The following is a 12,630-nucleotide window of genomic DNA, read 5'->3' on the forward strand; positions in this document are numbered from 1 at the left end:
TGCCTGTTTTTGTTATGTAACATCAATTTAAAAGGAAAAAAATGAATGAGCCACTGAAATGGTGGTGCTTTAGGTGGAATTACAAGCTTAGAGATTAATTCCTCCTCAGAGGGGGCTGTGTTGATTGGTTGGACTTAAAACAGATAGGAGGCTCCTAAATGTGAAACTGATACCAGGTTTACAGATACATGCTCTGCGGGTGCTGAATTGATCCTTCCCCCCTACTCCCCAGGGATAATAAAAAAAAAAAAAATAATAACTGTAAATGGCTCTAAAACAGCTCTAAATGGAGTGAACCACCTTCCCTTTAAACGCACCTCCCAAATGTAGCGTTTGGGTAAATGGGTAAAATAAAACCTATTATCGAGTGCAACAGCTGTTTTCTTCTGTTTGGGTGAAAGCTTCACTCGTGCTTGTATTGTACAGTATGTTCTCTAGGTTCAAGAAGCTTACATGTTTTCCTCAGCCTGGTGCTGATGGGTCTGTCGATGAGGTGCACGATGTGGTAACCGGACATGCACAGCATTACCAAATAAAGGCTCAGGACACAGAGGGGCGATGGTCGCTACAGTACGGAGCGCCACACTTGCCGTTCGGATCCTCGGGCGCGGCTCGGCGGCGGTCTGTTGCTATTCCACAGCAATCTGCCAGGGAACCGCAGTGTTGTGGCGTATTCTTTCACACACGTTCCCGGGCCGCCTCCTATTGGCCTCGGTTTACGCTCTTCAGATTCCGGGGTTCATTAGCGTTCTCCGTGTGATCCCGGGCGCATCGGCAAGTGTTTCGAGAGATAGCATCTGCTTTCTGCGCTCGAAAGGGGGAAATTTGTTTATTTCAAAATCAGCGTTCTTCGTTTTCACGGGTGAGTCGCAGCATACGTTTCCTGATTTGATATGTTTTCATACGAAGCCTAAATGAAACGCTGTATGACATGAATGCGCAATAAATTGAGAAAAAAAATGTAGCTTATATCATCTCTCGTGCCTTTATGCATTGCCCGTGTCCCAGAAAGCTACGTGCATTTTAGTAAACCACAGCCAGCTAGCTGATACAGTCAGTGGGGTGTAACAGACACGACCGCTCATCTACGAACGTGGGAACTGATAACATTAAATTAAATATAGAATTAATGACATATTCCCTGTTTTAAGAACTGGAAAAACATTATTTGTCATTGTTTTAGTGAATGGGAACTGTACCATTGTTAATGACTAAAGCGTGAGTATAAATGGTACGTTTGGAATAGCTAGCTGGTCTATCAGGCTAATCAAGGAAATTTAGCTACAGTAAACTGTGACTTTATCCTGAGCTTTTTCCCCCGATTCAACGTCATTGCTCCATGGGAGTCCGTTTTCTCTGTAGTCTGTATCTTCCAAAGGCAGAAATTTGAAGAGTTCATAATGGGAAAACGGTCAAATCTGACACACTGTAACGTGTGTCCCAGTCACGATTGGAGTGGAGATGCTCAGTGTAGGCGATACGGGGAGGGAAGGAAAAGAGAACGTGAAATTGATGCCTACAAGATGTGAACCGAATTAGTGAACGGCAAAACGAGCAATTGCCTGATCTTCAGCGAAGTGCGTGGATTCGGGATACTCTTTGATCTATCAAATTACATTGTGTCAACTTTAAAACGGAAGCGATGTTTAACACTTTATTTGCTTACCTGCAAGGGAAGAGGGGAGTGTGTACGCGTGTGACAATTCTGCTATACAGCGGAGTATGCTTAATAGGAGAGGGGTTGATTGATTGAGGGCATATAGTGGTGGATGTCCGTGTCGTGCGTTCTGCGGCGCTCCGAATGATACATTTCGGAATGATACATTTCGCATAAGGCGCTCTCGCTGAAATTCCAGGACTTTCGTGTGTGTTCTTGGAATTCAGCGCAGTGGTTTTATTTCTTAGACATAGACTTAGAAATGTTAACATGAAATGTCTTTCTGCGAATGCCTTGTACTTTTCATTTTTGCTTGAGTTATCTCCCCATTTTAATACGTTATATGTATCAAGATGCAGTGCTTCACCCCGCATCATTAGTTGAATTATTAGCAGATAATACAGTAATCAAATGGGCTGCGAAGAATAAGGGTTCACTTGTGCGCCTCGAAACAGGACCGCACTGCCGCTGCGCTTACCAACCAGCTCGTCCTTTCATGCTAACGTTTTTGCCGTCGCTGCTGTAAAGAGGTGCATCCTTCATTATGGCAAGGTCTCACCCAGCCTCTGAGCGGAGTATAATTGAGCGAAATCTCCGATGCAAGGTCGTCCGCCTGGGTCCTCCGCGCCCCACACTTCTTTGTGCAGACAATTATAAATGAAACACATGCGTCAGTGCCAATAAATATCAGTGCCATTGATACGCAGGTTTAGAAGAAAGTAAGGAGATTGAATTGACGGCGCTTGATAATGGCAGTGACAGACACAGAGAGTTTGTTACTTTTTGTGAATGCGTCAGTTCGATGTCGTAGATTTGTCTTTTAAGTGTGGTTCGTTGTACTGCTGGCTCATTCGAACTGAAATTTTAATCATTCGAGACAGAAGGGTTACGGCTGTGAAGAAAAAAAGGAAGAGTGAAAAAAATACACAAACAACAAATTGACACCACAATTTATTTCCGTAGGTAAGCAGAGCCACATACATATTTCATTCTTACACTGATTATTTTGCGGGTTGCCTATATATTTGTTATTATGAACATTATAAAACTGACTTGACAGATGGGGGCTCCATATTTCCCAAGCGAAAAAGCAATATGAAAAAATACTTTCTATACAGTTAGTTTTGTGCTTGTCTTTGATGTTTCCGCAACAGTAAACAGAATCCAAGCAGCCTTTTTGCCAGGAGAATGTGGCTACATGTACTGCTGATACATTTCAGTGCTGTGCTTTTACATGGGGTCTTTTTAATTTTCCATATAAAACATACATATCTTATAATTTCAGCACATTTTAGACATTGTGTTACATTATGTTTGTGTTTACATTTATTCATTGTGTTTACACATGGTGTTAATATTACATTAACACATAACATGTGCTGTAGGACAGTTGACTGCTAACTGTATTTTTTCCGTCGTAAAACGCAGTGAAATTCCGAAAAGGTGGCTCTGGTCTTTTTGTTGGATCCCTTCCTTTCTCCGGAGCCTAATCAGATGCGTGCAGGCCGAGAGCTGCGTGCGGAGTGAGGGGTATAAGCATGCATTTCCTCCAATCCCAACATCTGTGCCAGGAGAGAGCTGCCTTAGAGAGGAGGACCCCAGGGGGCCCCAGTGTGGAGGTGTGCGAACTGTAGCGCTGGCATGCGCTCCCCCCCCCCCCCCACGCCTTCCCTCACACACAAACACGCTCACAGAGGACGCTCGTTGTGGTTCTGCGTGCGCCGTCAACGCCGAAGGACAAACACGCTGTCCCTGGGGCGCGAGGGGACGTTATTCATGTGCCCGGCGGTGGAATACTAAATCGGACCCTCGCAGGGACCGGGGAGTCAGGCGAGGTCGCCCACCGTGGGTGGAATTTGATTGCAGGCATCCCGCGTCTCTCTCTCTTTCTCTCTCTCTCTCACTCTCCGTAATGAAGGTGACAGGTAGAATGATGGCCAGAAGTACGTAGGTAAATGGCTCGGCCGGTCGCGTAAAGGCTCTGTAATCAGGGAGAAGAGAAGCAGATAGAGAGAGTGGGGTGGACTGGTACCTATTACAGTAATCCATTCTTGACATGACAGACGCTTGGATAGGATGTTAGCAGAGGTGACGCAGTGATGTCTTCAACAGCGTCGCCTTTCAGCAATGTTTTTTTTTTTCCTCCACTCTCTCTAAGCGGCTGTCGGATGTAGGCCTTTGATTTATTCATTGGCTTTGTCCATTCTGAGCGGTGTGTTGTGCAACGCTCTGCTTTGTGACTTTTGCACGGGACTGCCTCTGTTGGCCCCTAGCAGAGGGGTGTGTCTCGGCTGGAAGGAGCTGAAGGTTATACGGGACTGATGTCCCCCATTATTGAAACTTCCCCAGAGTGCCTGTGTGAAATTGATAACAGGCTTGCTCCGAGCAGGGCTGGGTCTGGCCTGCTGTTTCTTAACCCTTGTGTATCAACAATACCTGAATGAGGATGCGGTGGGCATGCTGAAGCCAGTAAAGGGATTGAGACGAAAGAGAAGGAAATAAGAAAAAAAACTCCCCTCTACGGGAGCTTAACTAATGCTCCCTTGATGATATTAAAACACTGTGACGTTCTGATTTCAGCGTATAGAGAAGCCATTAATTTGCCACGCTGGAGAGTTATGCTGAAAGCGAGCCGTAGCACAGAGAGAGTGGGAGTCTCTCAATATAGCATGCAGCTCGCCTGTGTAATATAAATGATCATTTGCAATCAATGATTGTGTAAAATGCGGTAATTTTAGACTGCCCCCTTTATGACATCAGAGACTGTCCACTCCTGTTCTGAATGCAGTTGATTCCAAATTACGCTTTTAGTGGCAGTACACTGATCAATAGGTTAGGGGCGAGACCTGTTTTTGTTGTTCCTGTTTGACACTCAAAAAATGGAGGTGCCCCTCTGTGCAGATAACCTCTGCAGGCTGTTGAAGCAGCTGGTAATATTCCTTTTGTACAGGATGTTAAACCCGCAGGAAAGATGTCAGCCGCACACTTGTAGCGCGCCACGGGAGCGATGTGGTAAAAAATTTGGGCTGAAATTATAATCACTGCCTACTGCTTCTGCTCTTTGAAGCTATCGCCTGGAATCCACTTTTCATTTACCAGCATTAACATTCTGGCTTTTATGCACCCATTTTTTTTTTCCTTCTGCTCCAAAACAACACGTAAGTGAAATTCTGAGAACACTTGATGCACGTTCGCATCCTTTGATTGTACACAGCTAAAAGGCTCTTGACTTTCGTGATGGGAGTCTAATTTTCCTGACATGATACAGCGTCGGGATATGTAATTGTGAAATAGACCAAGTAAAGGGGTTCTGATAGGAGCGTGAGAGCAAGATTGGAAAGTGCAGCAGAGCGGTGCCATCCGGAATCCCGGCACCGCTGTGACGAGAGGCACATGGCGATTAAAATCTTCACCCTTGTCGCAGCGTGGCGTGTGCTGGAGGGAGCGCATTCAGATCCCCTTTCCCCTTCGTTTCTCACTCCCCCGCCCCTCCCCCCACCACGCCACCCGGGGGTCACATATGGTGATCCTCTGTTCCTGCAGGGGTAGCCTAATTTTCCACTCCCATAATGGATGGAGATGATATTAGGCCTCCTTTCACGGCGGCGCGGCGCGGTGCGACGAAAAATGAAAAACAAAACCCTCAACATCGAGCGAACAGAGGCACTAAATAGAATTAGCATCCGTCGGTGGCAGCCCATCCGCGGGCGGCATTAGAATGCGGCGGTTGTCCCGAACCTTGTCCTCCCAACATCAGTCATAATGAAAAAGCTTGCTAATTTCAGCAGGGGTGACCCATCTGTGGCTGACTCCCTCGCACTTAATTGTGTCTGATGTCGCCCGCGTTGCTTTACCTGCATGTACTTCACATTCATTTTAATTACAGAGGAGAGGTCGGGGAACATTGGATAACTCTGATAGCAACAGATCAAAGGTTGGTTTTAATGATAAAACCAGTTTTTCATAGGCTTCTCTGATTGAGGCTGATCAGTCCCCCACCCCGCCCTTTTGGCGAAATCCACTGACTGTGATTGATGTTGCCTTTTTTTCACATGTACAGTAGTGCTGTAAATTTTTGATGTCTGGGACATGCCTTTTTGTCAGGGAAAGAAAGTAAGATCAAATTAAAATGCGCTGGCTTGTCAAGGGCCTTCGAAATGCAGCAATTAACGCCGTCAGCTGCGATAGCACACCCGCGGGAAGGTCCGCTAATTTGGTCTCGGCTTGCCATGCTGTGGCTCTGTTTGTGCGTTTTCGGTCAGACGTTATCGTTACCAGGGGGGCCAGGCTGGTTGCCACAGCCTGGTCCAGCAGTACATGGCTCGAGCCCTCAAGGGGAAATTGTTGTTCATTCCGCCTTCCAGGTTCCAATTACTCAGTCTAAGGGTCACTCAGAGGAGAGATTCCCCCTTTATCTCGCCTTTACTTAAGGGCTCCACATTTCCCCCATCGCTGATCTGAAAGGCTGTAAAGCCGCTGTGCTTACATCACATGCAAATCAGAAGCAATCAGTGGGCTTCTGATGTAGATCATTTTGTGTATAAAATGTGTGATCAATATTTCAAATAGGGACAACTTGCATTATATAGAGCAGATGCAAACGTATGTTAAGTGATGATCTAAATCGATCCCTTCTCTGATTTGAGGTCATTTTTTTATGTGTAGCTGTACTTAATGTTCTAAACAGATGGAGGACGTTTCAAAGTGGTCCAGCTCAGACCAGCTCCTTAATCAACAGTGACTCTAGCCTAGTTTTTCATTCCTGATAGACAGGCTTTGATAGACAGACTAATTTTCTACACTGATGAAAAGCCCGCTAAAGATATTTTGCAGGTTTTACCATGTTGTTATGAGACCAAATAGCCATTCCCTCTTTCCAGGAAGGAAGTATGTTCTGGAGGCAAGGCCATTTTGTAATGAGGGAAGGTGGTGGCATTGGGACATGATATGAGGTGATATGTATTATCCAGGGAAAATACTATATTGTGAATCTTGTGTACATTATCTGTATGCAGCGTATCTGAGTGTCTTTGTTCTAATTTGTATTGCACCAGAGATCAATAGAAGAACCTGACCTCAAGCCTCTTGTTGAAATGAGGCCTTTGTGTGCTGATGTACCAGTTAACCTCCTTGTTTTTTTAGGAGTCACTCTCGTGGTGCAGTTGAAACTTGCCATTTTGTTAGCAGAAATGAAAGACAGGGAAGGTGCTGTGATTCAGTCTTTTGAGGTGATCATACAACCGGGGGGGAATGTCTTTTGATCTGAGCCGTTTCGGGACTCAAAGGAAATAATGGACCCATACTTGCGACTTGCTCCCACAATCCCTTTCTCCTTCGTGCATCCATCAGCTTCGGAGCATCTCCCCTCCCCATCCCTTTTGAAGAACCCATCCCTTTTGCCTCAAACATAAAAAATGTAATCATGGAATTGTTTGGTTGACTGGTGTCGTGTGAGAGACGGGATGACGAGGCTCATTTTGACTCCGCCTGGCAACCGTTGTGAGGGAGCTGTGGGCACCAGGGGTGGGTGCTCAGTGCCTCTTAGGTACCCTTCCTTAATGAGACTGGTGTAAGGGACCACAGAGCTGTGGTCAGGAGGCCCCTGGTGGAAGGGTACTGATATGGCTGATGTAGTCTGGGTTTTGTCTGTGCGGTGTGGTGCTCAAGGACAAAGGCCTTCATTCCCTGGGGCGTCCAAAGCGAAAAGCGACGTCATATTCCCCTGGCTATTGAAATTTCACGGCCGCACATTCCGCCCCTGTATCCTGCAGCAACTAAAGACACGTGGTGAGCAGCGGGGGTCACCTTTCCGCCCCGTCATCTCAGCTATGATGTACAGTATTGTGGGTCGACCTTCACACCCCATGGCACTCGAAATGAGGCTATTCCAATCATACTACAATTCCCATGGTGCTCGGAGTCAAATAGCATCACACCAATGGGAATGTCCCTACCCTTGAACAAGGCCTGGATTCTATGGCTACATGCAGGCATGGATTTAGCTGTGGGTCTGCTGGAGGTGTCTCTGTGACATCTTCACCCTCCCCACAAACACACTCATTTAGAGTGGGAACAGAGGAGACCATGTAAACACCATCCCTGCACTTTTGCCACCACTTCCACCGCGGCCACGTAATTTGCTTGTTAGGAGCAGATTTATCCCCCAATATGTCCATGTAATTTTAGGCAGAACGAATGCTGTTATTGAATTTTCTAAGCCGTGAGTAATCCAAAATTCTGATATCCCGCTGTGATCTGCCGGGCCGAGCTTCATTCAGCGCCCGCGGAGTGATAGCCACCCGTTATTTCAGATCCCCCTGCATTAGCATTTAAATGAAGTAGCTCCATTTCGCCAAGTTTGGGGGCTTTTGTCTCCCGCTGAATGAGTCAGACTTTGGGAGAGGAAAAAAAAACTGGGCAAAACCAGATTCCTTTACTTGTATAAAAAGCATTTCATTCATGCCTGCATAAATTATGATTTGAACGGAAGGAAAGGGGTGAATCGACGGCCCGAGTTTGGACTTCTCTTTGAACCTGTGAAAAACACTGCCTGGACCCTGGAGTATCGAAGTATATCTTTGCAGAAGGATTATTCCCAATAGCTAACACATGGTTTTGTTTTCATCATGCCTCAGAAGGCCATAAAAATGATGTAGCCTTTTAAGGAAAGTGACTTCACTTAATAGCTGAGAGATGCTTGTTAGAAAAAATTACAAGCAGGTGTGCTTATAGAACCTAGTGTACCAAAAACACAAAGAATTAAATCAGCATCAACCAATGATTCTCCATACAATGACAGAACAACATTAACTACAGATAACCAAGTACAATGTAGAATTGACAACGTCAAGCCTTTTGGGCTGCTCATAAATCAATTTCATATGAAGTCACCAATAAAAACATGTATGGCCATTGCGAAAATTGTATCTAATTCTTCATTCATTCCCTCTGAAAATAATGATTTGGGGTAATAATCCAAAGAAAGCCAAAGGACTACTGCAAGGGAGTCCTTTCTGTATTACCACCTGTTTGGTTAGCTGAAACATTCTTAATTCCAATACATTGTAAATCATCGATTCGATTACGGAAGGCCCATCACAAGGCCTAATACTGCTATTAACATTTCCATTTCCTTGTGGTCTAACCAAGACAGTATTTTTAGCAGGGCCCAACAGTAAAATACAACATAGCAAAGAGTTAATGTTGCATCAGTAGTTGAGATTAAAGACAGTAAAATAATCAGTTTTCATCATGAAGTTACCTTTAATGAATGACTGAATGTCAGCTCTTACAGGTTCATCTCTCAATTTAGATTGTGAGATGATTTGTTTGTAAACACAGGGGGTGTTGAAATGTTTCTGAATGCTAATGCTAATGTTTCTGAAGGGTAGATTTAATTAAGTTTGTCATATTGGATTGAATTTGTTGTCAGTAAATTAAATATTCGGTTGCTTATTGCTGATTAGTCGATAGATGCTTTATTTTGCTGATAGTCTTTGTGTTCTTGGCTCACGCCTTGTCAGTCAGTGAGCATACCTGCTTGTTATTAATTGCAATGTGCCAAGCTCACCTCTGAATTGAACTGCCTTCAGAGCCAAAACCATCTGACACTGATGATGGCCTAGTACAAAAACATTTGTCAAATCTCCGCTGAATGAAATAAAAGAAAAAGAAAGACACATACAATCTGCCATTTGAGAGCCAGCTGCTCTCACTGTTTGGTAGGGTTCTAATGTGGGTCTCCGCACCTTCACAGTGGTTTTGCGCAGTGCGCAGGGGCTTTGCAAACTTGATGGATGATTACTGAGGGATGATGAAGGATGATTATTACGATTAAGAAAACGACTTTTTTTCTGAAATCCACGAAATCATTCATTTATGATTTCTGTGTGCGTACGGTGGACTTCTGATAGCTGACAGGAAAACTTTGAGCAGAGCTTGAAAGCAAATCTCATTTCGAGTGAACCGAGAGTGAGCTGGCAGGCTGAATGGAACAGCTTCCGATGGCTGATGGAATGGGAGATGCGCGGTGGCTGATTCATTAAGAGGCGTGTGCGCCCCAGCGGACTCTCCCGTTTAGGGAAGCTTGTCATGACAAATGCAATTAAATGCGGGAACGCGGATCCCGTGCTCTCATTCACTCCGAAGCGGAAGTGCTTTGAGTTGCAAACGTTCTTTGTGGCTTCTGTTGACAGCTGGATTATTGAACGTCTCGTGCGAAACGGCTTGGCTGTGGGCTTTGAATGTGTCGAATTTTCGCAGTTTTGAGCTGCGAGGCGGAGATTTGTGCTTAGGATTCAAGGACGGGGCAAAAAAAAAAAAAATCGAATGGTATTTCTCTTTTAGATGGAAGGCTAAAAGAGATGTTCCAGATAGTATTTGTCAACTACTTTTCAAAAAGAACAGGCAATTTGCTGGATTGTGGATTTTCTGTATTGTAAGAACTGTGTGTGTGTCCGAGTTCGTGCGTGTGTGTGTGTGTGTGTGTGTGTGTGTGTGTGTGTGTGTGTATGTGTATGTGTGTGTTTGTGTGTGTGTGAGATTGTATGTACTTACAGTATGTGCCTGTGTGTGTCTGTTTGTGAAGCGTTACAGGGCGTATGTGTCTGTGTATACTGTAATTTTGTGTGTGTCTATGTGCCTGTAAAACATGCTTGTATGTGTGTGTCTTTCTAGGTGCTAGACCTGTACCTTCATGTATGTGTATGTCTATACAGACATGACCTTCATGTAGTGTTATGTGCCAGCATCCCGGCGTGCTGAAGCCAGCGTTGCAGGTCGGGAGATTACACCTCCCTCTTTGTGTGCCTCCGTTATGTCATTATTACTACTTAGGCTTTCAATTTATTCAGCGGGCTCTCTCGTTAGCCGCCGCGCCTCAGTAAGGAATCGCATTGCATTAGCATTTAGATGAAGCGGCGAGTCCCTGCTGGGATGCAGTGCTGTACTTGACGGGCGCGCTGCTGAGAGGCCGCTGCTCGGCCTGCAATTTATGCGCGTTATAAAGGGAAATAGCCGCGCGCGGCGCGCTGACTCACACACGGAAACTTCGCATTTAAGGCCGCGGATGGATCCGGGTGCCGGGTTTCGGAAAGGCCCTCCATTGTAATCTTCTTTAATATAGATTTTCTCGTAGGTTTTCCTGCGAGTTAAGGAAGAAGAAAACCCCTCCGGGGTAGCTTAACGGCAGGCTCAGATCCTGATCCGATGCTTTAAGGATGCTCTTTTCTTCCGGCACTCTCTGTGTTGACCGCGGCAGCGTTGGCTTGTGGAAGGGCTGAAGGCGGGAGGTGGAGAGTGGGAGTGTCGGGGGAGGGGGGGCGGGAGGGGAGAGATGAAAGAGCACAGGACACATACAGCAGGGTGGCTTGTGATCCCTTCCTGCCCTTTGACCCCTGCCCTCAGATGTACATTTCAATAAGCTAGCTTCTGGGAAGGAGATAATTATGTGCATGAATCAACCAGAGCTCCTTCAGAGCTGAGTGAGAGTGGGTCTGGGAATAATATTTCAAAGCGTGACCGTGCATCAGAGTCTGTTCCAGGGGCAGGCAGCGTTTCACTGCAGTATTTTGTAAACTATAGTTTATTTAACGACCACAGTCACAAGGACAACGGCTCTTTTCAGCTGCTGTGCCTTTTGTCTGCTGCATGCCACCTAGTGAGCTTCATTCTGGTAGGGTCATTGTAAAGGGTAACACTGACATTCATCCTCCTCCTCCTCCTCCTCCTCCTCCTCCTCAATATTTTCTGTTATTCATTATAAACGCAGAAGCTCCATTCTGTCCGCCGTTTCCACCTGCAGCTCACCCACGCACGCTAACCGGAGCCCGCGGTGTGGCGCCATGGTTCTCGCCCGCCATCGCCGAGCTCCTTGCCTTCCTGTTAAGTGTGAATCATTGTTTAAAGCAAACGGATGATTTAATCAGCGGGGCCAGCTGGGAGCGTGATCTATGGCGCGAACCGAAACGGCAGCGGCAGCGGCCTCCGAGCGATGGGGAGCGCGAGCGCCCAGCATTTAAATGCCTCTCGCTCTGCGCTCCCCCCCCCCCCCCCCACCCCCCCGCTGCCTCCAGGGGGTACTCCCTCTGAATTCTGATACCGAGGGGCCCCTGAGATCACCCCTGCTTTGCGTGCCTTTGAACCAGGCTTTCTGGCTTCACATGTCATGGAGAAAGGATATCGATTTTAGAGTGGGCGAGGAGCGGAGATGAAAAAAATAAAGGCGACAGAGAATTGTGGAGCCTACAACTTATATCCACATTTGTGGCTTTTACGAATCTTACAGATGTTATCAAATGTACATGTGTTCCTCGGATCACAGTGAAGGCTGTTCATCTTTGTTATCCTCCTACTCTTCATTATATGTCCTTTATTTTCCCATCGTATTATGAATTCCCTTAGTAACATAATAACATAGTGACTGCTAAATGCAAATACAAAAAATTCAATTGTAAATTATATGCAATTATACTATTTCGTTGTAGACGTTTTCAGTTAGAATTTGTTCACCACCTGTCTGTAGTATTGAGGACATGCTGTTCAGCACCTTGGACAGTTCCCCGTAAGAGCCTGAACGCTCTGCAACCAGCACAACACAACTGCCCACACGGATTTTGCTTCAACAGGTAAAATTTGACTTGTGGCATGAGAGAGGGCGGATGCTAACAGCGGCTGACATTTTGCAAAGATAATTGCATTATCCTGAAGTACTTTTGTATACCTGTCAACGCACCGCCAGGCTGTTGTAGTTCCAGAGTACCAGGACGGATTAATTTTTAAAAATTATCAGCAGAGCACGCATTCCGTATTTGTACTGTGTCTCTCAGATGCCGGTGTCGTGCTGTGAGCAATAATCCAAATCACCTCCACGTATTACCATTGTTTCTGTCGTCTGTCGGCTTTCTGGATCGCTGAAAGTCGTGTTTTGGTATGCCAGAATGGCCTTTCTAGAGCTGTAATGTGTGTGTATGTTT

General features: G+C 45.8%; 1 protein-coding gene across 2 annotated transcripts in view; it reads left to right on the forward strand.

The window, feature by feature from the left end:
- The first annotated feature begins 750 nt into the window (after positions 1-750).
- The window catches only part of LOC118787855 (amyloid-beta A4 precursor protein-binding family A member 2-like), a 67,880-nt gene continuing 56,000 nt past the window's right edge, over positions 751-12,630 (forward strand). For both annotated transcript variants that reach the window (XM_036543577.1, XM_036543578.1), the window contains exon 1: positions 751-862. The gene's annotated coding sequence lies outside the window, so the exon portion shown is untranslated. The remainder of the gene's footprint in view (positions 863-12,630) is intronic.

The sequence above is a fragment of the Megalops cyprinoides genome, chromosome 13 (assembly GCF_013368585.1).
Source record: "Megalops cyprinoides isolate fMegCyp1 chromosome 13, fMegCyp1.pri, whole genome shotgun sequence".
NCBI lineage: Eukaryota > Metazoa > Chordata > Actinopteri > Elopiformes > Megalopidae > Megalops > Megalops cyprinoides.